Raw genomic sequence first — 27,460 nt, forward strand, 5'->3', positions numbered from 1 at the left:
TATTATCATATACCGTACCTATCCCTTCATGGGACTCGGTGTCATTATATCATCATATACCATACCCGTCTCTTTATGGGACTCGGTGTCATAATCATCATATTATCATTTGAGACTCCATAAAATGATCATACTGGACTATCCTTTGAGGTTCAGAATGGTACTTCTCCTAAGTTCCCTCTAAGTGTCATTAGGGGTCGTATCAACTAGAGTCTCAGGAATCATAGGTATTTATTAAGTAATGCCAAATGGCTTATGAAATCAGAGACATTGGTCTTCATAGAGTCCTTAGGAATAGGAGATTATCAAAGTAAGGACATGAGTCACTATAGCGTCTGTGAGCATATGGACTTTGACACGCCAATTCCTATTTTACGTACAAAAGGCTCGAGGGTAGTAGCTAAACTACCATAAGAGCATTAACATCAGAAAATGAGTAAGAGACAAGAATCCTATTCGGAACTTAAGAATGAGATTACCCCAGCTTATATACATATCACTTACTTTTAGGATATGCCAAACGAGAAGAGAGGATAGTTTACGTACTTACTACTTTCCATCACATAGAAGCCTTGAAAGACAATAACTCAACTAGTGTGGGAGTTCTTCCATCGAAAAGTGAATAAGACTTATGGACCATACTTGGAGTTTTAAGAATAGAATTACTCCTAAATTTCATACACATCTCATACTTGTGCTAAGACATACCAAGAAAAAGTGTTAACTTCACATACTTACTACCCTCTATCATATAGATGGCTTGAGAGCCGTAGCTCCATTGTTATGGAAATTCTAACATTAGGAAGTTGGTAAGACTCATAAATCTTGCTCGGAGCTTTATGGATGGGATACTCCCCAAAGCTTGCATCATATGGTACTTATATAACGACATACCAAAAGAAGAGAAAGGATAAGCCTAACATACTTATGCCAATGACATGCCAAGAGAAGAGAAAGGATAAAATTTACATACTTATGCCAATTACATGCCAAGAGAAGAGAAAGGATAAGATTTATATACTTATGACAACGACATGCCAAGAGAAGAGAAAGGATAAGCTATACATACTTATGCCAAAAATATGCCAAGAGAAAGAAGGTAGCTTCACATACTTACTACCCTCCATCATATAAAAGGCTTGAGAGCCGTAGCTCCATTGTTATGGAAGTTCTAACATTAGGAAGTTGGTAAGACTGATAAATCTTTCTCGGAGATTTATGGATGGGATACTCCCAAAAGCTTGCATCATGTGGTACTTATATAACGACATGCCAAAATAAGAGAAAGGATAAGCTTTACATACTTATGCAAACAACATGCCAAGAGAAGGAAGGTAGCTTCACATACCTCTTACGGATTACTCTTAACATGTTCGCTTCGTCATCTCGTGAACCTATTTAACATGAAAGTAATACTAAGGTTAATGACCTTTCATTTTCCAATTTCCAACTCTACACCCAAGTATTCTTAGGAACCATTCCCTTATCCCTTTCTCTCGACTAGCTTATTACTAGTTCCGAAGTTACTAAATATCGGACAACATCTCCCCTATAACTTGCCTTATCCAACAGCTAATCTTAGCATCCATATTACCAACAACAACCAACAGCTATATATACAATCAAATCACTTCAACGTTACTCAATACAACTCCAAACAACTAGCTCCAAACTACGATACCAAAATAGAAATTTTAGCCTTTATTTCGTAAAACCTTTAACCATACGAAATCGAGGGTCGTGTGGATTAAAACAGAATTACCCACACCCCTTTTAGAACAATTTGCAGCCCTGAAACACCCCATCCAACCAGCTGCAATTGCAGCACCACAATCACAACACACTACTCGACTTCGATTTGACTATAACACCTTCAATTTAGTTTGTTTCTAACGTCAAGAATCCTTATACAATTTTTCCACTTCCAACCTAATTTAAGACATGTAATATACTGAATAACAACATCGTAAGCTCCAATTTGAGAGATAAAACCTTACCTTGCCCAAAACTCGCAAAAACTCACCTCGGATGTTCTTTTAGCGCGGCTAAAACTTCGTGGCTGTTTGCTAACGTTTTGGTGCTTCTACAAACCATAAATCTTTATTACTAACACCTTCCTAACATCATGGTATACCCTATATAATTAATTCATGTAACGAAATTGGAGACTTACCTTTTCTTTCTCCTTGGCCGAACCTACTCTCTCTCTAGTTCTAGCGTTTCTTGTCTTCAAGGTTCTTGAAGTTTCTTGATAGAAATGAATTTTAGGAGATAAGAATGACTTATCCAATATATATATATATATATATATATATATATAGGCTACTTAAGGGGGTGACAAGTGTCAATCCTTAAGTGGTGACATATGTCAAGCCCTAAGTGGTGGTACATGTCAAGCCCTCATTGGGCCAATACACCCCTTTCCTCCAATCACGGGCTGCCACATGGCACCACGTGGCACAACCAGATAATGCCATGCGTCACTCTCTCATGTTGCCACATGTCACCTTTTTTTTCCTCCTCGTGGATTCGTAATCTCGTCTTACTTTACGAACCTATGTAATCCTTGTTACGTAAGCTTGGTATGCACTCAAGTAGATTAAGTATGTAAGATTTCCAAGTTCGTAGCTTACGTAAGTAAGTCGAGTCCTACGACTTATTATTTGGTCTCTAACTTCTTCCAGATTCTTATAATCCTATTTCCAATCTTCTCTACTACGGGGTATCGTATTCTCTTTTCCTTAGAGTGATTTGATGGCGTTATAGATCATTCGAATCATATGGTATCTTTTAAGAACCTTAAAATGCTTAAGAATCTTTCCAAAAACTCAAAAACCTCTCAAGGTACTAAAGTCTTTCAAGGTACAAAAGTACGGGGTATAACATCCTTCCCCTCTTTAGAACATTCGTCCTCGAATATGAACCAAAACCTTCCACAAGATCTTATACAGACCATATGGAGAGTTTCTTTGTTCCATTGCAATAACATATACTTTCATCGAGCAATCCATATCAGAGTTCCAAAGGTTGGGATTACTTGTAGACGTAAGGAATAGGTGCGGACATTTATATTTCACCCTCTCTTTTAGCTTCCCAAGTTGTCACTTTGCGCTTCTTATTTTTCCACAACACCTTTGACGGAAGCTACGTCCTTAGTTCACGATCTTCTAATCTGCCGATCTAGGATGGCGATAGGTTGCTTCATCATTAGTTCAGATTCTTCCATGGTCCTTTTCCTCAGATTTAGTTCTAATTTTTCTGTCACACGTTACATTTCCATCCTTGTAATAATGTGCGAAGGCACTCAACTTAGCCCAAGAATTACCTCAATGTCGTTTGGCTAGTCGTCATGCTTCACATTGCCCTTTTTGCTCCTTTCTTATAATCGATATTAGGGTGGATCTTTGGTTCCACCACGGCTAGGTCCTATTTTTCCCTTAGTACTCACCCTATCTCAGTAGTTTGGTCTAACCCATTTTGATATCTCTCTGGAACATATCCAAAACATTCTAGTTTCTTTTATCGCGTACTTCTCATTTGACCCTATACTTAACATATACATATTCATAGGTTGCATAACCATTCTAATACAACTTGTATAAGGTAGACATAATCTTTTCGTCTCCTGGTTCATTCCATTTTACATATTCCATCACTTGTCCTAAGGCATTCATATCCCTCTCAATTCTTCATACCATCTCAGTATCGATTCTCTAATTACCATTACTATGAATACGACCTTTTCAAGGTATATTACAACCCTATATTTCATTCTGTTTTTAATTTTTAGGAAAAATTCGGCAAAGTTTCCTCTATATTCCTTCCTATCTCAAAACCCGAATGCAGGAAATACTAACAATGCCTCGTAGGGCCAACACATATATACATATAATAGTCTATCACAGCCATACAGGGTGCCAAATATCAATAACAAAAGGATATATATATATATATAATAGGGTGGGGCCTGGATCTATCAATGCATACACATCTTGGGAGAAGATTAATAATATATCCGTAACCATGCTTGATAGTACCTTCTGGTCCTGTCTACCAATCAAAGCATATATGTGATTCGAAAGACCGCTAAAAATGGAAGCTCTACCCCGGCCTCTACCACAGCCCGCTGGTGCCTACATACCCCACCCCATAGGTTGCATAGCCACAGAAGAAGAAGGACCGGCAACTGACCTGGTAGGCTGAACTGCACCTCCTAGACTGCCCCTAGATGGGCATTATATTATAACATGGCCCTGACGGCCATAAGCAAAGCAAGCGTTGGTGGCAAAATGGCATTCCAAAAAATTAAACCTACCACAATGAGAACACTGAGGCAAAGATAACCCCGATTGATGTGAACCCCTGGTTGTGTGAGCCTGAATCCCTGGAGCTCTGACTTGCTCCTGAATACCTTGTGCTGCCAAATCTTCTACCTATGAACTGCGGGGGTGCAGTCTGGGCCGACTGAGGAGGATATGTGCTATACTGTCAAGGCTGCCCGCCTCGGAGCTCGCCATAATACCCAGCTGGTTTATTTCTCTTCCGTTGGCTTCCATTATAATCTTTATTGGGCTGACGCCCTCGATGTCGATCTTCCACCCCTTGTGCATACGCCTGTACCTAGGCAATATCCATGCCTGGCTGAGAAACTATGTCCATATAACTATCAATTAAGTAATGGTCTAGCACCATCACATAGAGAAATACCCTATCAACCATATCAACAACTATAGTGGGCGCATGCCTCACCAACGAGTCAAACTCAAGGCTGTAATCTCTAATGCTCCTACCATTCTAGCTTAGCTATAAGAATTTATCAATTTTGTCCCATCTCATTTTCGGAGGTAGGAAGTTGTCACGCCCCAATCCCGTAGGCCGCGACTTGGGTATGATCTATCAGCTGTGGAGTCAAACTATAGACATGCAGTGCATATAAATCAAGTATAGTCAAATTGGACTACAAATAAGACAACGCCATACATCAGAGCCCTATTGGGCGATAACATTTTTATAAACCTGTAACCTCTTTCATTTGTATCACCCCATGAAAGGGAACGTAAGCCGACAAGGCTGCCATAATATAATAACATATATCATACATCATATAGACCCAGCTGAATCAAATTGACATATGCAACCCACATATACATGTCTGCAGACCTCTAAAATATTAACGATAATATATGGCGGGATAGGGCCCCCGCCGTATCCCTAAATAGACAAAACAATTTTATACATCAATGGTCAGTACCAAAAACTGGGCTCTGATACACAATGGAGAACTTCTGGACCGCTGAGTGAGACTCCTATGCTGGCGGATCCCCAAACTGTGTACCTGTATCTGCGGGCATGAACGCAGCCCCCTGAGAAAGGGGGCCAGTACGACTAATGTACTGAGTGTGTAAAACATAACATAGCATAACTGGAAACATATTTGAAGCGGAGAAGTAGGGAATCCAGTACATTATAAAATAAGCCTCTGTACCTGTACTCTGTGAATCATAAAAACATGCATGTTCAAATTATATCATATAGCCTACCCTATTAGGGGTACGGTGGATACACTTGTAAAATCACCACAACCCAGTTCCATCACCACCTTATTACAATACATCATCATAAATATATACATACGTATCCCGACCCTTTAGTGAGGGGCTCAGTGGACAATGCAGTGAATTATGCATGATTACTATTCCCAGCTCGGGACTCGGTGAAAGAAGTGCTATAATATATACAAGTAGAGTAGTGAGCAACTATATGCAGTTTAAATCATTATTGGAGACTCAATAGAATAAGAAAGTTAAGCTTTTGCTTGAGGACTCAAGTAGTGGTGTAGTCATCTCGAGTGTCCTCTAAATGCCATTATGGGCTATCTCAATTGTAATCTCGGGGACCCTAGACATGTATTAACATAGGGCCAAATTATTTATGGACTCAAACCACTTAGTATCATACAGTCTTTAAGACTTGGAGCCAGTACATTTGGTACATCTTTAACATATAGAAGTTTCCAGGGAAATAGTTCAACTATTATAGGAGTTCGATATTCAAAAGTAAATAAGAGATGCTAAGAATGGAGTTATCGCAGAACTCATAGCATGTTTAACTTACAACTAAGACATGCCAGAAGAAGAAAGAGGATACACTCTATATAGTTTGTACTTTACTTCCTGTGGTCATCATGTGTATATTTCGTACCTGGCCCAGCCTGGGGCTCGGTGAACAATCTTTGCATCATATCCTCATTTTCATGCCAAGTACATATCAAGATAAGGAAGGGATAGTTTTCCACACACTACTTTTTAACATGTAGAAGCCTTAATAGGTAATACTCAATTCTTGCAGAGGTTCCAATACTAAGCAGTGGATAGGGATTATGAGACATACTTGGAGTTCTGGGAATGGAATTATCCCCATATTTCATCCACAATCCACCTAAGTCTAAGACATGCCAACAGGAATGAAAGATAGCTTTACGCACTATGCCAAAAACATGTCAAGAGAAAGCTTCACATACCTCTTATGAGTTACTCTTTATCCCGTTCGCCTCGTCGTCCTTTGAACCTATTCAACATGAAAGTAATACGAATATCAACCACTCTTATCTTTCCAGCATCTTAGGTTGCACCTTAGTATTCATGGAATCTATTTCCTTGTTCGTCTCCCCAACTAGTTCTTTAACTAGTTAAGGCGTTAACAAAAAATGGGCAGCACCTCCCCTATAATGTGCCCTATCCAAATTTCCAATTAGATACCTAAAAACTAAATCCAACCAAAAACAACAACCTGCAGCATACGTTTAAGAAATTCACACCAACAATATACAACATAAACTCCAAATGACTTGCTCAGAATTACGATATCAAAATAGGGTGTCTAGCCTTTATTTTGTAACACCTTTAATTATACGAACCGAGGGGTTGTGTGGATGAAATCAGAAGAACCCAAACCCCTTTTAGAATACATTTAGTCCCCGCAACACACCCCCACACACCTGCAGCAGTACGCCACAAGCACAACCATTTACTTCGACGACAATTCAACTATAACAACTCCAACTTAGTTTATTTCGAACGTCAAGCATATATATGTTGTTTTCACATTTAAAGACACTTAAGCAACATATAATTCAGTTCTTAAAAATACCATAAACTCCAAATTAAGAGGATAAACCTTACCTTACCTGAAATTGGCCAAAACTACCAAATTGCAACTCGGAACTTCTCCAAATGTGCTGAAATTAAGCGGGCTGTTTATGTCCCTTCTCCGCTGCCCCAAATTGGAATTTTTGGTTATAAATACTGTTATGTAACCGTGGAACACATCAAATAATTAATTCATAGAACGAAACTCAGAGGCTTACCTTGGCAGCCCCCAAAACCGTAGCTCCTCTAGCTTGGCCCTTTAAGTTTTTCCTTCAACTTTATTCCATGTTTCTAAGCATAAGGTTAAAGAAACGACTCCTTAGTCATCATCACATACATATATATACATATATACATCTCCACGTGCTTAAGGAACACCATAGATAATTAATTCATGGAGGAAAATTGAAGAACTTACCTTTAATTTCTCAAAACCATGGCTGCCCTTCTTTTTCTTTCAATGTTTTCTCTCCTTTTGTTCTTCACTTTTTTTTCTTTCTTTTGGCTGAAGATTTGTATGAGAAATGTGAATAAGAGTCACTTAACACACATATATACCCCTCTTTAGAAGGTGCCACATGGCAGCCTCCTAGGGCGCCAACTCAACCTATTCGGCCAATCACATGCTGCCATGTGGCAGTGGGGTCCACCCCAAGCTGCTGCATCACCTACTTGACCCTAAGTAGGTGCATCACCTTCTTGTACAAGTAGGTGCATCACCTACTTTCTTCGAGTAGGCGCATCGTTTCCTTATTTCTCTTTCATGAGTTCGTAATCTTGTCTTACTTCAAGAGCCTATGCACTCCTTGCTACTTAAGATCGACATGTACTCAAGTAGATTAAGTGTGTAGGACTTCTAAGTTAGTAGCTTACGTAGGTAAGTCGAGTCCTACGACTCCTTACTTGGCCTCCAACTTCTTCTGACTCCTTATAACCCTATTTCCAAGCTTCCTTACTATGGAGTGTCACATTCTCCCTTCCTTGGAGTTATTTAATAACGTTGTAGACTATCCGGCTTACATAGTAACTTCTAAAAAGCTTAAGAGACATTCCGAGCTCAAGAGTGTGGGGTGTAACAGAAGTGGCCAAGAAAGGCTTCTACAAAATCATCTCATTCTACTAGAGGAGCACCCTCGCCCCTCGATAATTCCCAAGACTCATACCAATTAACAGCTACATCACACAGCTAATATGATGCCAATTCAACAGACTCAGTTTCTGAGGCCCTAATTACTTTTAATATATGCTGCATCTGCCAAATGAACTCTTGTGAGTCATCTGTAGGTCTCGACCTGTAAAACTCTGGGGGGTTACAAGCGAAGAAGTCACGAACCCTCTAACTATCCTACCTATTGGCACTATCTAGACCATATCTTCGAGCCTGCCCTTCTATTAATTCGAACCCTCTAACTATCCTACCTATTGGCACCATCTAGCCCATATCTCCGAGCCTGCCCTGCCATTAATTTGGTTAGCAGTTGCACTGCATCTCTCATAGCCCTGTCTTCCGCCCCTAGTTGTGGGGCTAGAGGCTTCGGTAATGGGGTTTTCGGGTCTGCAGCTACTGTTACTCTAAGCTCATTTAGAGGTGGCAACATAATAAAGACTACCGACTGGAGCATAATCCATAGCATAGACTGGGCACGAGCCCTAGTAACTCTCGAGGCCTAACTAGTTTCCCCCGCTGCCAACTTGCCCTTCTGGGCATTTGTTACTTTCCTTGGAGGCATTACTGCAAACATAATGGTAGGTTAGTGAAAGGTCATCCTAAGAACATAACTTTATCGCACGATCTAAGATAGAAAGAAAGATAACATCCTAAATGTCATATAGCCTCTTTTTTATAGATGTGGTGTACAACACACCGATAAACAAGACTCTACTAGACAAGGTCTGTAGACATTCTAAGGAAGGACCACTCTAACACCACTTAAGACCTGGACCCCCGTATATAAAATTATCTACTATAAGAACTATACACAAGAATCCAGAGGGTGATAGCAAATTCATCTGCATAAAGCCTCTTTCATTTGCATTATCTCATGCAAGGGCATGCAAGCCGACAAGGCTACCGTTGGGAAGGAGACATTCCAAAACATAAGTCGCACTAGTATCGCTGAACCACATATGGCTGGATCACATTTACACACACCCACACACATGTCTACAGACCTATAAGAATATCAATACTAATATATGACGGGACAGGGGCCCATCGTACCCTTGGATAAATACATATATCACTAGATCTTTACCGAAAAGGCTAGGCTCTGGGACAATAGAGCACTTTCAAAACAACTGAATGGAAAGCCTAAGCCAGCGAATCTCCGAAATAGGTACCTGGACCTGCGGGCATGAAATGCAGCCCCCCCCCTCCCGAGGAAAGAGGGATCAGTACGATATATGTACTGAGTGTATAAAGCATAACATACTGAGTGTATAAAGCATAACATTTCATAAACAAAGTCATATCTTAAGTAGAGATCTAGGAAATAAATATGATACTCAATAAGGCACTGTACCTGTGTCCTACGAGACAAATTATGCACATCGTTATCATATATCGCACCCAGCCCATTATGGGGCTCGGGGCCATAATCGTATATCATACTTCAACACCACATCATCATATTATATCATTGCATACATATACCATACCCGACCCTTTATGGGACTCAGTGTCATCATATTATCATATACCGTACCCGACCCTTTATGGGACTCAGTGTCATTATATCATCATATACCATACTCGGCCCTTCATGGGACTCAGTATCATCATATCATCATATACCATACCCGGACTTTTATGGGACTCGGTGTCATAATCATCATATTATCATATGAGACTCCATAAAACAATCATACTGGACTATTCTTTGAGGTTCAGAATAGTACTTGTCCCAAGTTCCCTCTAAGTATCATTAGGGGTCGTATCAACTAGAGTCTCAGGAATCATAGGTATTTATCAAGTAATGCTAAATGGCTTATGAAATAAGAGGCATTGGTCTTCATAGAGTCCTTAGGAATAGGAGCTTATCAAAGTAAGGACATGAGTCACTATAGCGTCTGTCAGCATATGGACTTTCACACGCCAATTCCTGTTTTATGTACAGAAGACTCGAGGGTAGTAGCTAAACTACCATAAGAGCATTAACATCAGAAAATAAGTAAGAGACAAGAATCCTATTCAGAACTTAAGAATCAGATTACCCCAGCTTGTATACATATCTCTTACTTTTAGGATATGCCAAACTAGAATAGAGGATAGTTTATGTACTTACTACTTTCCATCACATAGAAGCCTTGAGAGGCAATAACTCAACTCATACTTGCTCTAAGACATACCAAGAAAAAGGAGTCATCTTTATATACTTACTACCCTCCATCATATAGAAGGATTGAGAGCCATAGCGCCATTGTTATGGAAGTTCTAACATTAGAAAATTGGTAAGACTCATAAATCTTGCTCGGAGCTTTTTGGATGGGATACTCCCCAAAGTTTGCATCATGTGGTACTTATATAACGATATGCCAAAAGAAGAGAAAGGAAAAGCCTAAAATACTTATGCCAAGACATGCCAAGAGAAGAGAAAGGATAAAATTTACATACTTATGCCAATTACATGCCAAGACAAGAGAAAGGATAAGATTTACATACTTATGCCAACGACATGCCAAGAGAAGAGAAAGGATAAGCTATACATACTTATGCCAAAAATATGCCAAGAGAAAGAAGGTAGCTTCACATACTTACTACCCTCCATCATATAAAAGGCTTGAGAGCCGTAGCTTCATTGTTATGGAAGTTCTAACATTAGGAAGTTGGTAAGCTTCATAAATCTTGCTCGGAGATTTATGGATGGGATAATCTCCAAAGCTTGCATCATGTGGTACTTATATAACAACATTCCAAAATAAGAGAAAGGATAAGCTTTACATACTTATGCCAGCGACATGCCAAGAGAAGAAAGGTAGCTTCACATACCTCTTATGGATTACTCTTAACACGTTCGCTTCGTCGTCTCTTGAACCTATTTATCATGAAAGTAATACTACGGTTAATGACCTTTCATTTTCCAATTTCCAACTCTACACCCAAGTATTCTTAGGAACTATTCCCTTATCCCTTTCCCTCGACTAGCTTATTACTAATTCCGAAGTTACCAAAAATCGGACAGTATCTCTCCTATAACTTGCCCTATCCAACTGCTAATCTTAGCATCCATATTACCAACAAAAACCAACAGCTATATATACAATCAAATCACTTCAACGTTACTCAATACAACTCCAAACAACTAGCTCCAAACTACGATACCAAAATAGAAATTTTAGCCTTTATTTCGTAAAACCTTTAACCATACGAAATGGAGGGTCATGTGGATGAAACCAGAAGTACCCACACCCCTTTTAGAACAATTTGAAGCCCTAAAACACTCCATCCAACTAGATGCAACTGCAGCACCACAATCACAACACACTACTCGACTTCGATTTGACTATAACAACTTCAATTTTGTTTTTTTTCTAACGTCAAGCACCCTTATACAATTTTTCCACTTCCAAACTAATTTAAGACATTTAATATACTTCATAACAAAATCATAAGCTCCAATTTGAAAGAGAAAACCTTACCTTTCCCAAAACTTGCCAAAACTCGCTCGGAAGTTCTTTTAGCGCGGCTAAAACTTCGTGGCTGTTAGCTAGCATTTTAGTGCTTATACAAACTATAAATTTTCATTACTAAAACCTTCCTAACATATTGGTATCAATAAAACTTCGTGGCTGTTAGCTAGCATTTTAGTGCTTATACAAACTATAAATTTTCATTACTAAAACCTTCCTAACATATTGGTATCAACTCTAATTCATGTAATGAAATTAGACTCTAACAAAGGTGTCCAGCAATTGGGTTCCACTTTGGTGGGAAAGTACAGAACCCTCAACTATTAGTGGTGAACTAGATAAGTTGTTCATGACTGAAGAATGAACCTAGAGGGACACCATATGAGTTAGGCACTAAACGGTATTTTGGTGCTTATTGGATTTTAATCTTCTTCTGGTAGTGGTTAGAGGATGCTTTATGGTAACCTTTTATTGGTTATTAAGCAACTAAAATAGCTGGTGGATGGAAGACATAAACTTATGGGCTGTCCAGAATCATGTGTTTCATATATTCGATAACATACTAGAAGGATTAAGAGGGGTCGGTGATAACAAGGAATGATTTTTCCCAAGGATATAGGGGTAACATGAAACTCTTCAGGCACAAAAATGGCCATGGACTGGAAGGGTAGAAGGACTACTACAGGGAGCACTTAAGATAGACATGATCAATTAAGTACGAGTGTCGGACAAAAAAGGGAATAGATAGCTATGAACCGAAGGTGTAGTATGAAAAGGCGAGAAGAGAAGACTAGTATTAAAGTAAAATTGACATGGGACTGAGAATAATTAGAAGTCAACCTCAGGTACCTGACAAGGATAAATGCTTAGGAGATATAAGGAAGTATTGGGGATATGTGACTCTGCCGTGGCAAATATAAAGGCCCCTCAAGGATGAGGGGAGTAGCTCTACAAAACCATTGATGCGTTGCGATTCCATTAAGAGGAACAAGTGGTATCCACTGGGATGAAGATAGTGTTATAGCAGAGCTAGAAACATGGGTCACTAGAGTACAAGTATCACGACCCAACCCCGTAGGCCACAACTGGGGTCTGACCTGGACCCTCCATATACCTAATTATCAGTTGTGGTCAAATTGAACTGTAAATAAAATAATATCATGTAATAGAGACCTATTGGGCTATAACATTTTCATAAACCTGTAGCCCTTTTCATTTGTGTCTTAACATGAAAGGGCATGCAAGCCGACAAGGCTGCCATAACATAATAACATATACCATACATCATGTAGACCCAGCTGGATCAAACTGATATACACAACCCACATATACATATATGCAGACTTCTAACAATATCAATGATAAAATATGGCAGGATAGGGCCTCCACCGTACCCATGAATAACAAAATAATACTATACAAAAACGGACAATGCCAAAAACTAGGCTCCGATACAATGGAGCTTCTTCCAGCTAAGCTGAGCGGGATCCTAAGATGATGGACTCCCAAAACCTATACCTGTACCTGCGTGCATGAAACGCAGCCCTCCCGAGAAAAGGGGGTCAGTATGACATATCTACTAAGTATGTAAAATATAACACAATACGACTAGAGGCATATCTAAAATAAAGAAGTAAGGGATAAAATATCAAATCAGAAAGCTGTACCTGAAAAGTAAAATCATGCATGCTCAAATTTTCAATATAGCCAGCCCTATAAGGGATCCAGTGAATCATATATATAGTACCATCACCTCCTTATTACAACACATCATCATATCATCATATATATACATACGTACCCGGCTCTCTAGTGAGGGCGCGATGAATAATACAGTGGATTGTGCATGATTACTATTCCTGGCCCCAGGTTCGACGAAAGAAGTGTTACAGTATGTATGAGTAGAGTAGTGAGAAATAAAATGCAATTTAAATCATTATCGGAGACTCAATGAAGTCATCAGCTGAATCATCTCTAGAGATCAGGGAAGAAAGTATCTGACGTATACCCTCTAAATGTCACTAAGGACTATGTAAAAGAGAGTTTTGCAAATCTTAGACTTATACCAGTATGAAATATCTTATAGCAGTCCGAGCGTTGGTTATCTCAGAGCCTTTCTTTTTATGAAAAAGAGCTTAGTCGAATCAATCATTAAACAGTTATATAGAAGACTCGAGGAGTAGGAGTTTAACTACTTTAAAAGTCTTAACATCCAAAAGTGATTTAGAGTCCTGAAGTCATATTCAAAACCTAAGAGTGAAGTTTCCCCGAAGCTTTGATTATCCATGGCCTACATCTAAGACATGCCAAAAGGAAGATAAAAGATAGGATTTACATACCTACGTCAAAAACATACCAAGAGAAGCTTCACATACCTCTTATGAGTTACTCTTTATCCCGTTCGTCTTGTCATCCTTTGAACCTATTCAATATGAACGAAATACGAATATCAACAACCCTTGACTGTTCAGCACCTTTAATTATACACAAGTATTCACAGAACTTATTTCCTCGCTCGTCTTCTCAACTAGTTCCTTAACTAGTTAGAGAGTTAACGGAAATCGGGTAGTACCTCCCCTATAATATGCCCTATCAGAATTTCCAATCACACCCCTAATAACTACAGCCAACCAACAACAACAACCTACAACATATATACAAGCAATTCACACCAGCATTACACAATACAAACCCCAAACAACTCACTCCAAACTATCAAAACGTGAACTCTGGACAACTTACTGTCTTGTATTATTGCTTTGGTTCGAAGGGGTAATTGAGGGAAACAAGATTTATGTCCTCCATTAAAGTTATAGAAATGTATCTTAGGGTCGCAAAAAATTTCAAATTACCCCTACATCAATTCTGTACAAAAAGATATCCCCAAAATACCAACAGCAGTCCATGTAAGATGTCCAAAACCAAAATCTGGGCAGTACCTCCTCTATATTTCATCACCCTTTTTCGAGTAGATAAAAGCAAAATTGGATTTTAAAGGCTAAATAAAAGTTATATACCTATGAAATACCTTTACAAAACATATTTAATTACTAGAAATGAAGCTATACACAAGAAGTTATACTAATATTACTAACAACAGTCCCATTCAAAAACGGGTTTGTTAACTAGCTCTTAACGTTTTCTCTCTTTGTTCTTTCAACTTTCTCTCAAGTTTCCAAGTGTAGAGCTAAAGTTATGGTTCCGTAGACATCGTAATATACATGTATACACCTCCATGTTGTTGAGGAACACCGTGGATAATTAATTTATGGAGGAAAAATTAGAAACTTACCTTAATTTCTGCAAAACATGGCTGCCTTTTTCTTCTTCTTCTCTCACGTTTTTTCCTTCTCTTTGGCTGCTGTTTTGGACAGAAAATGTGACTAAGAGTCACTTAACATATAGATATATGTTGCCTTAGGGGGTGACACATGTTAACCCTTAAGGGTGACACGTGTTCGGCCCCCATTGGGCCAATACATATATGCTGCCAATAAGGGGCTGCCACGTAGTGTGGGGTCCACCTCCCCCCAAGTAGGTGGGTCACCTACTTGACCAAAAGAAGGTGGGTCACCTGCTTTCTTGAGGTGATTCTGCGTGTCATACCTCCATTGGCCTCCACGTGTCGTCTTTTCCCCTTCTTAATGGGTTCGTAATCTTGTCCTATTTTAAGACCCTATGTAATCCATGTTATGTAAGCTTGGTATGTCCTCAAGTAGCTCAAGTATGTAAGACTTCTAAGTTAGTAGCTTATGTAGGTAGGTTGAGTTCTATGACTCATCACTTTGCCTACAATTCTTTCCGGATTCTTATGACTCTATTTCCAACCTTCTCTACTATGGGGTATCACATTCTCCCTTCCTTATAGTCGTTTGATAGTGTTGTAGCGTATCCGGATCACATGATAATGTATAAGGAACTTATGAGACATTCCGAGTTTAAAAGTATGAGGTGTAACAACAAGTACTTCCGAATAGAGAAGTTGAAACGATTAGGGGCGCTAGCTAATCACTTGTAGGGAAGACAGGAATGTGGCTCTAGATAAACTACTACATTAATTATATGACTCGAGTAGAAGCACTTGGACTAGATTGGGTACTAGTTATTAAGAATTCTAAGCACCCCATGGTTGTATTAAGGTTTCTTACTAGGAAAACCTAAAGTATAGATGATTGAACAGAAGGTGTAGATATGGTGCAGTATATCAAATGTGTTGGAATAGAATTAGATGTATATGAACAGTTGAAAATAAACAGAGGATGATAAGGGTACACCCTAAAAGGGGGAAGTGGATAGGAGAAATACAAGTGTGAGATGAAGTCAACTGACACTATCACATGTTAACGGGAACACTTAAACTTTAAGCAAGATCCCATGCGGGCACGAGTTAGCAAGGGATGAAGGCTAGTAATAAATGGATAGAAGCCATGATATCTGAGACTGTGCGGAGAAGCATTAGCAGAGACCCTAATATATGGGTGCATACAAAAAAGGGTGAATACAATAAGAGAGTAAGACTGAGTGATCTAAGGACCGTGTAAAGGGTAGCAAGGCCATGGTTGAGTAAAGATTAAGATATCATAACAGAGTTGTTAGCCGCTGAGATGTGAAATATAAGTAGAAAGGAGAAAGAATAGAAAATCTCCTATGGTAGGAAATGAGGAGACCAAAGAGTACCTAAAGGAAGGAAAAAGGGTAGGACAGAATAGTGCAAGCACGTTCCAGTGTGAAGGCGATATGTAAAGCAAGATGGACCAAGAAATAAAAAGACTATGTCTACCTCATATCGGTGGTATAAAAATAGTTGTGCAACCTATGAATATATATATATACAGTATTAGAACAAGCAGAGGAGTACATGATGAAAAGGGGGTTATGATATTTTTGATACGTTATAGAGAAATACAAAGAGAAGTTATATCAAATGACCAAAAAAGACATGGTCATGGTTAAACTAAAGATCTACCCCGATACCGATTGTAAAATAAAAGAGGAGAGGGCAAGGTGGAACCTAAAGACTAGCAAAATGACACTAAGGTAAATCTTGGGATTAAGGTGAGTGCCTTCGCACATTATTGCAAGAATTGCAATATAACGTGCAACAGGAAAATTGGAGCCAAATCTGAGCAAAGGACCATGGAAGAATCTGAACTAATGAGAACCAACCTATCACCATTATGGATCGGCAGAGTAGGAAGTTGTGAGTTATGGACATAGTTTCTATAAAGGTGTTGAGGCAAAATGAAAATCGTAGAGAAGTGACCTAGGAAGCTGAAAAGGAAATAAAACACAAGTACCCGTACCTATTCCCTATGTCTACAGGTAATCCCAACCTTTGGAACTCTGATATTGAGTGCTTGATGAAAGTATATGTTATTGCAGTGGAATAGAAAAACTCTCCATATAGTCTGTATAAGATCTTGAGGAGGGTTTTTGGTTCACATTCGAGGACGAATGTTCTAAAGGAGGGAAGGATGTTATACCCCGTACTTTTGTACCTTGGAATGCTTCTTAAGCTTCTTAAGCCTTGAAAGGTTCTTAAGTTTTTGGAAGGGTTCTTAAGTTTCTTTGAGATTCTTAAAGATTCTTGAGCTTCATAAAAGTTACCACATGATCCGGATAATCTATAACGCTATCAAATAACTCTAAGAAAGGGAGAATGAGATACCCTATAATAGAAAAGATTGTAAATAGGGTCGTAAGAATCCGAAAGAAGTTGGAGACTAAATAATGAGTCGTAGGACTCGACTTACTTACTTAAGCTACCAACTTGGAAATCTTACATACTTAAGCTACTTGAGTACATACCAAGCTTATGTAGGAAGGATTACATATGTTCGTAAAGTAAGATGAGATTACAAACCCACGAGGGGAAAAAAAGGTGACACGTGGCAGCATGAGAGAGTGCTACATGGAGGAAGCTGGAGCAAGGGTGTGGGCCCCCACATGCCACATTGCAGCTCATGGTTGGAGAAGGTGGTGTGTTGGACCAATGAGGGCTCAACACGTGTCACCACTTAGGGGTTGACACGTTTCACCCCTAAAGTACCCTATATATACATATTTTATGACTTTTAGCTTCATACTTATCCCATAAGTTCCATATTCTCTACAAAATTCAAGAGGAAAAAGGAAGAGAAAAAACCCTAGAGCTAGAGAGAAAGTAGTGGCGGCCAATTGGAGAAAAAGGTAAGTTTTCTAATTTTTTTCTGTGAATTAAGTATTAAAGGTATAACATGATGGTATGAAGTGTTATTAATGTAAATTTATGGTTTGGAGTAGCACCAAAAGGTTAACAAGCAGCCACGAAGTTTTAGCCGTGCTAAAAGAACTTCCGAGGCGAGTTTCGGGCAAGGTAAGTTTTTTTCTTTAAAATTGGAGTTTACGATGTTTTAATGCATTATATTACATGTATTAAATGAGTCTGTAAGTGGAAAACTTATATAAGGATGCTTGATATTAGAAACAAACTAAATTGAAGTCATTATAGTTAAATTGAAGTCGAGTAGTGTGGAAATTTTTTAGGGATGAAAATTTTTCTAAAAGGGGTGTGGGTAGTGCTGGTTGCAGCCACACGACCCTCCATTTTGTATTGTTAAAGATTTTACGAAATAAAATTTAAAAACTCTATTTTGGTATCGTAGTTTTGAGCTAGTTGTTTGGAGTTGTATTGAGTAATGTTGAAGTGATTTGATTTTATATATAGCTGCTGGTTGTTGTTGGTAATATGGATGCTAATATTAGTAGTTGTAAAGAGCAAGTTACAGGGGAGATGCTGCCCGATTTCTGGTAATTTTGGAACTAGTAATAAACTAGTCGAGGGAAATGGATAAGAAAATGATTCGTATGGATACTTGGTTGTGGATTTGGAAGTTGGACAGTGGAAGGTTATTAATATTAGTATTGCTTCCATGTTAAATAGGTTCAAAAGATGACGAGGCAAACGTGGTGAAGGGTAACCCATAAGAGGTATGTGAAGCTACCTTCTTTCTCTTGGCATATTTTTGGCATAAGTATGTAAAGCTACCCTTCTTCTCTCTTGATATGTCTTTGACATCAGTTATATTATTATGATGACATTTTTATGGTACCGAGTACCATAAAGAGCCGGGTATGATCGAGTTCCATAAAGGGTCGGGTACGACCGAGTCCCATAAAAGGCCGAGTACGATATAAGATGATATAAGTATTCACCGTGTCCCATAAAAGGTCGGGTATGACTGAGTCCTATAAAGGGCTGGGTATGATCGAGTCCCATAAAAGGCCGGGTATGATATATGTATACGATGGTAAGATGACATAATTATTGACCGGGTCACATAAAGGTCTAGGTACGGTATATATACGCATATGATGACCTAATGATACATTTGTAATACCGAGTCCCACAATGGGCCGGGTACAGAATATGACACTGAGATACATAACGTTGTTTTACAAGATGCAGGTACAGTGATTTATTAATTGTTATACTTGTTCCCTATATCCTTATGTCAACTATGTGCTCCTTGTGGTATTTTATGCTTTACATACTCAGTACACATATCGTGCTAACCTCTTCTTTCTGGGGAGACTGCATTTTATTACCGCAGGTACAGATACACTCTTTGCGAATCCGCCAGCGTAAAAGTTCCACTCAGCAATTTAGAGGCGCTCCATTGTTCTGGAGCCTAGATTTTAGTACTAACTCTTAATGTATATATTTATTTGTTTACGGGTACGGCGGAGGCCCTGTCCCACCTTATGTTACTGTTCTTACTCTTAGAGGTTTGTGGACATGTATGTGGGTTGTATATATACGTGTTTACAGTTGTGCCTATATGTCTTATATTTTGGGTCGTTCCCTTTGTCATTGCAGCCTTGTCGGTTCACGCGTGTGTTCATTATGGAATGACCCTACATGTTACGATAGCCTCATCAGCTTATACATTGTATTTTCTTATGTTGTCTGTTGGTATGTTATAACTCAAACAGGAGGCATGTTTATTTATAGTTAGCAGGGGTACATGTGAGTGTCCAGTTTGGGATCCCGTCACGGCCCTTGGGGTTGGGTCGTGACATTCATCATCATTCAATATTTCATAAGACTCCCTTAAACATAAAAAATTGTTTGATAAACTTTCATTTGGAGTCTAAGCTTTCAACTCAATTTCATTTCAACATAAGGAAACTAGGTGGGTTCATTTGTATAACCTTCAAATACATTTAAAACAATACTTGCATGCATGAGAGTGATGGAAATATATCAATTTAAAACATCTCAAACAACCCACCATTTATAGTTTAAAGCTACTTCCAAGTCTTCATATAAGAACCTTAATACATCATTCATATCATGAAATTGGAAGTCAATACATATCAACATAGGTAAATAAACTTCAAATAAGCCATAATCTATGTATTTAGAATCATCATATAAAAGCCCATAAGAGTTCAACATTTAAAATTCAAAATATCAAGTTGAGAAATTACTTGGGTTCCATGGGAGAACCCAAGGAGTAAATCCAGATACCTTGGGGAAATAAATTCCTTAATGAAATCTTGAGAAGGAATGGAGACTTGAAGATACCTTGAGATAAAACCCTAACTTAGCCTGAAACTCTTGGGAGAATTTGAGAAGAGAGAATTTGTGTGGCTTGAGTCTAAGTGTGAGAATGAGGGCATTGGAAGGGTTTAGGGCCTTTAGATGGGTGAATTATGCCATAAAAATAACCTTATTTTGAATTAAAACTCAAGAAAAGACCAAAGTGACCCTTTAGAAATCTGGTCGAAACTGGCTTTATGGGGGACTTTCACAGTCCGTGGTATATACCACGGCCCGTGGTGAGGTCCCATGGAGTTTGACTTAGGAAAATATTTTTGGGAGTCTGCACGGAGGGTGTCTGAACTTTCTTCACAGAGACCCTTCACGGTCTGTGTAGTGTATCATGGCCCATAGAACATGACCGTGGTGCAGTCCTCCTATAGGCCTGCATAGTAACCACCACAAAAACACACCACGGTCTATATAGGGCTCTATCATCCATGGTGGTCGTCCCTGGACTAGCCTTAGGAAGTTTCCTAAGAGCCTTGGGAGGGGTCACCACAGTCCATGGTCCTCCATCGTGTTTCCTTCCTTACAAGTTTGATTCTCTGAATCTTTACCATGGTTACTCACTATGGTCTGTGGTGCTTACCACGCCCTGTGATGGCTATCGTGGTCCACTCCTGGTGCCAGTTTCTGCACCTTTCTGAGATTTTCCTCTTTTGTTCCTTGGTTTAAGACCTTTCAAATTTCTAGGGTCTTAAAAAACTACAAGAACATGATCTTAGGATGGAATTATGATGGGTCTATCAGCTCTAAATGTCTAAATAAGACTATTAGTATAATTGATATGAGTATCGAGGCAATCGATGTGAGTTTGAGTCCATTTGATTCTTTAGTCTTTGAAATTTTGCCTAAGGTTAAATTTGGCCAAAATTCTTAGAAAACACACTCAGATGAAAATTTTGACAACACGGTTAGTACTTAAATATTAATTTTTATCTAGAACGAGCCTTCATTCGCTTTCTGAGGCTTTTGGTCTAATCTTGAGGCCTGTTGTAGAATTTTGTTTAACATGACACTTAGGTGTGGGATGCACTTTTTGTTGAAATGGCCTCGTATGAAAATTTTGAATGCATCATTGAGTCTGGAATGTCGAATTTGATGGGGTAGCATATATCGTTTGCACGCGAGGGGTTCTGAACGAATCTCTAGCACCCCATAGGAGATTTTGGACTTTTCCAAAAAGAGGGCTGTAGCAAGTTCTAGTGCACAAAGTTAAAATCCTATTTTTGGGTTTTCCTCAAACTTTAAAACTCTATAACTTAAGTTCTAGAGTCTCAAATTGGGTGGTTCAAAAGGAAAACTTGTGAAACATTTTGAGGCGAACGCGTTAGTGAGCTCAAACACTGATTTGAGGTATTCGATTAAGGTAAAATCTTGATTTTAGGTGATGCACTAGGTATTTTTAAAGTGAAACTTTTAAGAACATTGGGAATTAATGTCTTGGTCTATGTAAACCTGATTTTAGAGATTTAAGGGTCTAACTTCAAGGAAATTTCGTGATGAATTCGTTGGTGAACTTAGAATTTTGAGGGGAGGCTTAGTGTGAGGTAAGATTATGAAATTAGCTATTGTATTTGACAATTTTTACTTGGAAGTATGTTGAATTTGGAGGTCTTTTTTCTTGATCATTTTATGTTTTTGGCTTGTTACAATCGAGAAATTAGCTAGTGCCAGATACTTTCGTGGCTTGTCGTAGCCGTAGATTTGGCTTAGCTGTGCTCGTTGGAAGCTGAGATGACATATTTTGGGGTAAGACATCGATCCTAAAGATATTTATCCCCCTATCTAATTCTGAGCCATTTCTTGATTCTTTGCTCTTATTCAGCGGTAGGCTTAGGATTCCTTTATATCTATTATCTATTTGTTGGGGCCGAGGCCGTTCTCAAGGAGCAATTGTCTCCCAAGTTAGTCCCTTCTTGCGCTGACTGTATGGTTTAGTTTGATGTTACTGTATGTATTGTGTGTTTCTTATTTGGATGATGGTGATGGCATGCTTTCATTGATTGAGTATATTCATCCATTTTATGGTACGATCTTGGTATTTCATTGGATTTTCACTACTACTTTTGAGAGGAAATTTTCATAGTTTTTTTAAAATTTTAAACTGGTTTTTAACAAGAGTCATACCACCTAGAGTACTTTTATAAAATAATTTTAGATTTATGAGGCGTCGAGGACGTGCTCTATTTTACACTAATAGTTCAGAGGCATCGATGATGCGCTTAGTTTTTATTGATCTCCAGTGTGGCATCGCACTTTTACACTTTGGCTATATCTAGGATGCCTTTATCATGTGCTTGATTATCTGTCACAACATCGCCCTTTTCTACATCGACTTGGCCACTTACTCTCTAGTACTAGTACAGAGATACTGTATGTCTTTGTAAGACCTTGTTCGGGCCCAGACAATACATATGGACTTCCTGTGTTCCCTATTGATCCCTCTGGCTAGTGCACCATAGAATTAGATGAGGGAGTTGCATGGGTCCCACTTGGCAGGATGAGGGCTGGGGTGGATTTATTCACTTGTTGTCATTGTTGATTGTTGAGAGCCATTGATGATGTTTTTGTTTTTTACTACAAACTTGCATTCATTAGCATCGCTTATCACCAGTATACTTGTATGGTGTGGCCCCTAGTTTATGAGTGTTGGGGGTATGTTTGTTATTGTTTATACCTTTCAGGGGTATGGGCGTCCAGTCGGTTATTGTCTAATTATACTTGTTCTTATCACTTGTCGTATTTGTAGTTTATTTGCAAGGTGTCTTAGTTTGGGTTATTATTGTTGGGGTTGACCTGTTAGACTCAGTTGATTTGGTTCTTAGTTTATAAGTGATTAGCTATGATAGACAGTATTCTGTCCTTGATTAGTTGGCTCCTTTAGTGCTCCTTTCTGTAAATAGATTGTGGCTTATGCGTCCAGGTACGTTCTTTGACTCTTTCTTCTATAGTTATATATATATCCTACCTCTCTACTCTAATTTCCTTCTTTACCTTGTGTTATATCTTATTTGTTTACTTGTGCTATATTTGCTTGATTATCTATGATTTATACTTTTCTTAGCTGTGGAGCTTAGTTGGCCTATGCCTACTGAGTACCATTTGTTTTGTACTCATACTAAACTTCTGCCCCATACAGATCATAGTATGGATTCGCTCCATTGATTTAGACTGGTGTGGAGCAGCTTCTGATTCAGAGATTTGGTGAGCTCCTGGCGTCCGGAGTTGCCGATTTCCATCCTTGCCAGATTAGGACTAGTCTTTACTTTCTTTCAAAGATTGTATGTACTCATATTGTATTTGTCAAAAACCTTGTACTTCTATTTTGGTTTAGATGCTCGATGACTAACTCATGCCAGGTCCTGGGGTAGTTTCTTGTGTTTATCTATTTGTTCTCTTTCTTCTCATTGTTCCTCACTTTCCGCTTTATTTATTCACCTTCCGCTTGATAGCCCGCTACCTCTATTTCTAGGCTAAGGGTTAAGGGTTAGGCTTATCTATTAGTGGGTGTTAGCAGGTGCTATGTTACGACCCAAATTTGGGTGTGATGACACTCGTCTTAACCCACCGAGACAAGTTAGCCCAAAACTCAATAAAAATGGATAAACTCAAAAATAGTATAATATATAAGTAATACAATAAATGCAAAAATCTTAAACAGCTATAAAACTCCAAAAGATTGATTGTCATATGTACAAGCCTCTAAAATAGTATAATTGAAATAAAAATAAGTCTCAAAAGTGTCTTTGTTTCTCGAATAGATCAAAAGCATAAAAATGAGCAAGAGAGATTGTCGACATCAATAGCTACCTCTAAAATATCTTCAAAAGCCACGGATGAAGAAAAGGGGAATCTGAATCACTCTTCGGGTTCAGAATCTACACATATGTAGTTAGCAAGGGACTTCAATACATATTTCCCTTCAGTGAATTTAGTAAAAAAAAGGGACTTCAATACATATTTCAACCCAAATGCAGATGAAAATAATCATGCAATCAATGGGAAGAAAATGAAGTCCAATATCATATGAAATTCATGTCGCTAATAATCACCAAGTTAGCTTCACAACGAGGCAACAAGGTTAGCTCAGTTCAATAGGCTAATTCATTAGGCTAATCTCTCATTTATAACTCCATATAATAAACTCCAAGCATTTTTCACGATTCATTATCAAGTTGATACTACTTTCAATCAATTCACATAGCACGTATCAAGAATACAATTCTATGAAAGTTTCAAAATTTTAGCATTCCACTTGCCTCGATATCGCACCCAAATACTCTATAACTTGGACTTTCCCTTCCTTCGGTGCTCTGATTCGTAAGAATCTAATCAAACATGAAATATAAAATAAATAACGGAGCTAACGACACAAAAATCATATTTTTCAGAGTTGTACCCAAAATTGAATGGGATTGTGGGACCCGCACTGGGAATCCCAAATTCAACTCCTTGAAAAGGTGTATTTGATCTTAAAAAAATTATTTTCTAATTCACAACACATGTCAATGCTTAAAACCAATGAAAACAGCCCATGCAATATTTTCACCAATAATGGAGAATTCAAGAAAGAGGGCAGTCCCGTAGGGGTGGAATATACCTCAAACAAAGCTTCAACGGATAAAACTAATAACACCACGGCATTTTTTATGAAATACCCCACAACTTTGCCCCAAGAATTGCTGAAAACAAAGTTGAAACGACCACAAATTTCATAGGAAATTTTGCTCGAAAATAAGAAGAACAACGGATAAATTCTAGATTTTACCTCACATAAAACCCTCTCCTCAAGATTCTGAACTGAACAACAAATTTCTCATGAAAATCTCTTGATGATAGACTCTTGGATCACTAGTTTGGGCTTGAAAAGTTCAAGAAAAGAGGGTTCAAAATTGAGAGAAACCTGAAAAATCTGCACTTTTGTACCAAATTTTTCTATTGTTTGCCCTATTTAAAGTCTCTGAACGGACCCTCAAAATTCATTTGGAACACGATAAAAAAACCCAGATATGCTACCGCACTAATTTCGACTTTAAGGACTCAATGACTCATTCAAATTTATCATACGAGGTCATTTTAAAAAAGTAGGTCCCACATCCAAGTGCTATTTTAAGTCAAATTCCACAATGGCCTCGAGATTAGACCGAAAGCCTCGAAAAGTGAACTAAGGGTTGTTATAGACTAAACTCAATATTTCAAAACTAACCATGCTGTTAGAATTTTTACTCGAGCTTGTTTTCTAAGAATGTTGAGCAAAGTCAACCATAAATTAACTTTCAAAGTCAAAAATACCAAATGGCCCTAATCTCGTATCAATTACTTCGCTACTCGTGTAAACAATGCTACTAGCATAATTTGGCCATTCTGGAGTTGATGGAACTATCAGAATTCGAATTTGAAGTCTCCTTGACCCAAAACTCGAAAAGTCGCAACTAACTCAACTTAGGCCTTCAAAATACCAAAATGAGCTCGGGACCTCTAAAACTTCAACCAACACTTCTTCTACACTAAAAACTACCCCCCAAATCCAATAGAGTCATCAAAATTCCATTTCGAGCATCAAAACTCTGAAAGTTGACCAAAGTCAAACCATGACCTAAAATTCCTCAAATTTCCAACTCAAGACCTCAAAATCTTTGTTACAACTCCAAAACTAATTTCATAAACTCTCCCAGAACAATTTTCACATTTTGGAGCACTGGAATAGACGAGATTCCATTCTGATACCCGTAGCACCGATTGGTCCCACATACCACTTTTGAACACCTAAAAGGCTTTTAAACTCAAAACTTTTCAAAACTCATCTTTTTTAAAGAATTCCCCTAAACAAGTTTTGAATATGATTCAAATATGACTCGAGGCAACTACTAGAAAGGGTAAAATGGTAATTTTGTTAAAAATTGTTGAAAATAACCTTCAGGGTCATTACATCATCCACCACTAAAATCCATGTTCCTCCTCAAACATAAAGTAAGAGAAAGAGGGATACTCAATGCTACCAAGAGTCAGAGGCATAACCTCCAAGTTTGATATTTTTCTTCCCCAAGTGAACCCATTCTTAGACCATATCATCAGAAACCACTATTATACTGAACTTTCAATTCAAACTTTGACAATCTGCAAGTTAGGAGTAATTTCCTAGTCATGGACTAACCCATGGACCAAACCTGAATCAAACTCCTCAAAATCACAGCTTGACCATCAGGTCAATTCTTTCGTCACATAGACACGAGAGTACTTCTGAACCAAAACCAACTAAAATCAGGGATGGGTCTGAATAGGCCATCAACCACTCTTAATACATGAACCGTTACAGATTCTAGCCAAATATCTATTCTGACAACCAAATCTTTCCACATACCCTGGTCCTTACACAACATATACTCATCAAGAGAGAATTCAACATATCTAACCCAAATAAGGAGATGATCAAGTAACCACCTGATGAATAATACATCCAAGCGTACAAAACCTCTAACAACGTCGTCGAAAAAAATTAAAATACTAGTTGTGATTGTAGTCAATTCCCAAAAGGAAGAACTAGGCCTAATGGTCCTACAAGTATCAAATCACACCTATATAAGGTAGCTCTTCTATAAGTTCTCTTAAGCAAGATAACACTTGTAGAATTTCTAAAAACCTTCAACTTCCACAAGGCAACAACAAATCTGCAACATATGAAATAACCAAACTTGCATCAATATTTTTACCCTACCAAAATGGGAATGGATCAGTGCATCTGATCCATCAATAGGAATCCATCCAAGAAGTGAAAACACACCATGAATCATTGACAGAGAATCATACACTAAACCCTATTTGAAATAAGGTAGGTGGTCACATAAGAATATATGGAACCAAAGTCGAATAACATAATATATTCCTTCCATAGTGTCTATAACACACATTTCCATCTATCTAACTTCACTATCGACCAGCCTGGTCTTATAACAATCGTAGACATACTCAATTTATTAACTTTCTTAGATCTCTACAATACTCCAATGAAGCCAGCACTACCAATACTACTAAAACATCATAGTCACCCCAGCCAATTACTTTACTCTCAAACCCCCACTAGCATCCAAGTTTT

Source organism: Solanum dulcamara, chromosome 4 (genome assembly GCF_947179165.1).
Source record: "Solanum dulcamara chromosome 4, daSolDulc1.2, whole genome shotgun sequence".
In the NCBI taxonomy this organism is placed as follows: domain Eukaryota; kingdom Viridiplantae; phylum Streptophyta; class Magnoliopsida; order Solanales; family Solanaceae; genus Solanum; species Solanum dulcamara.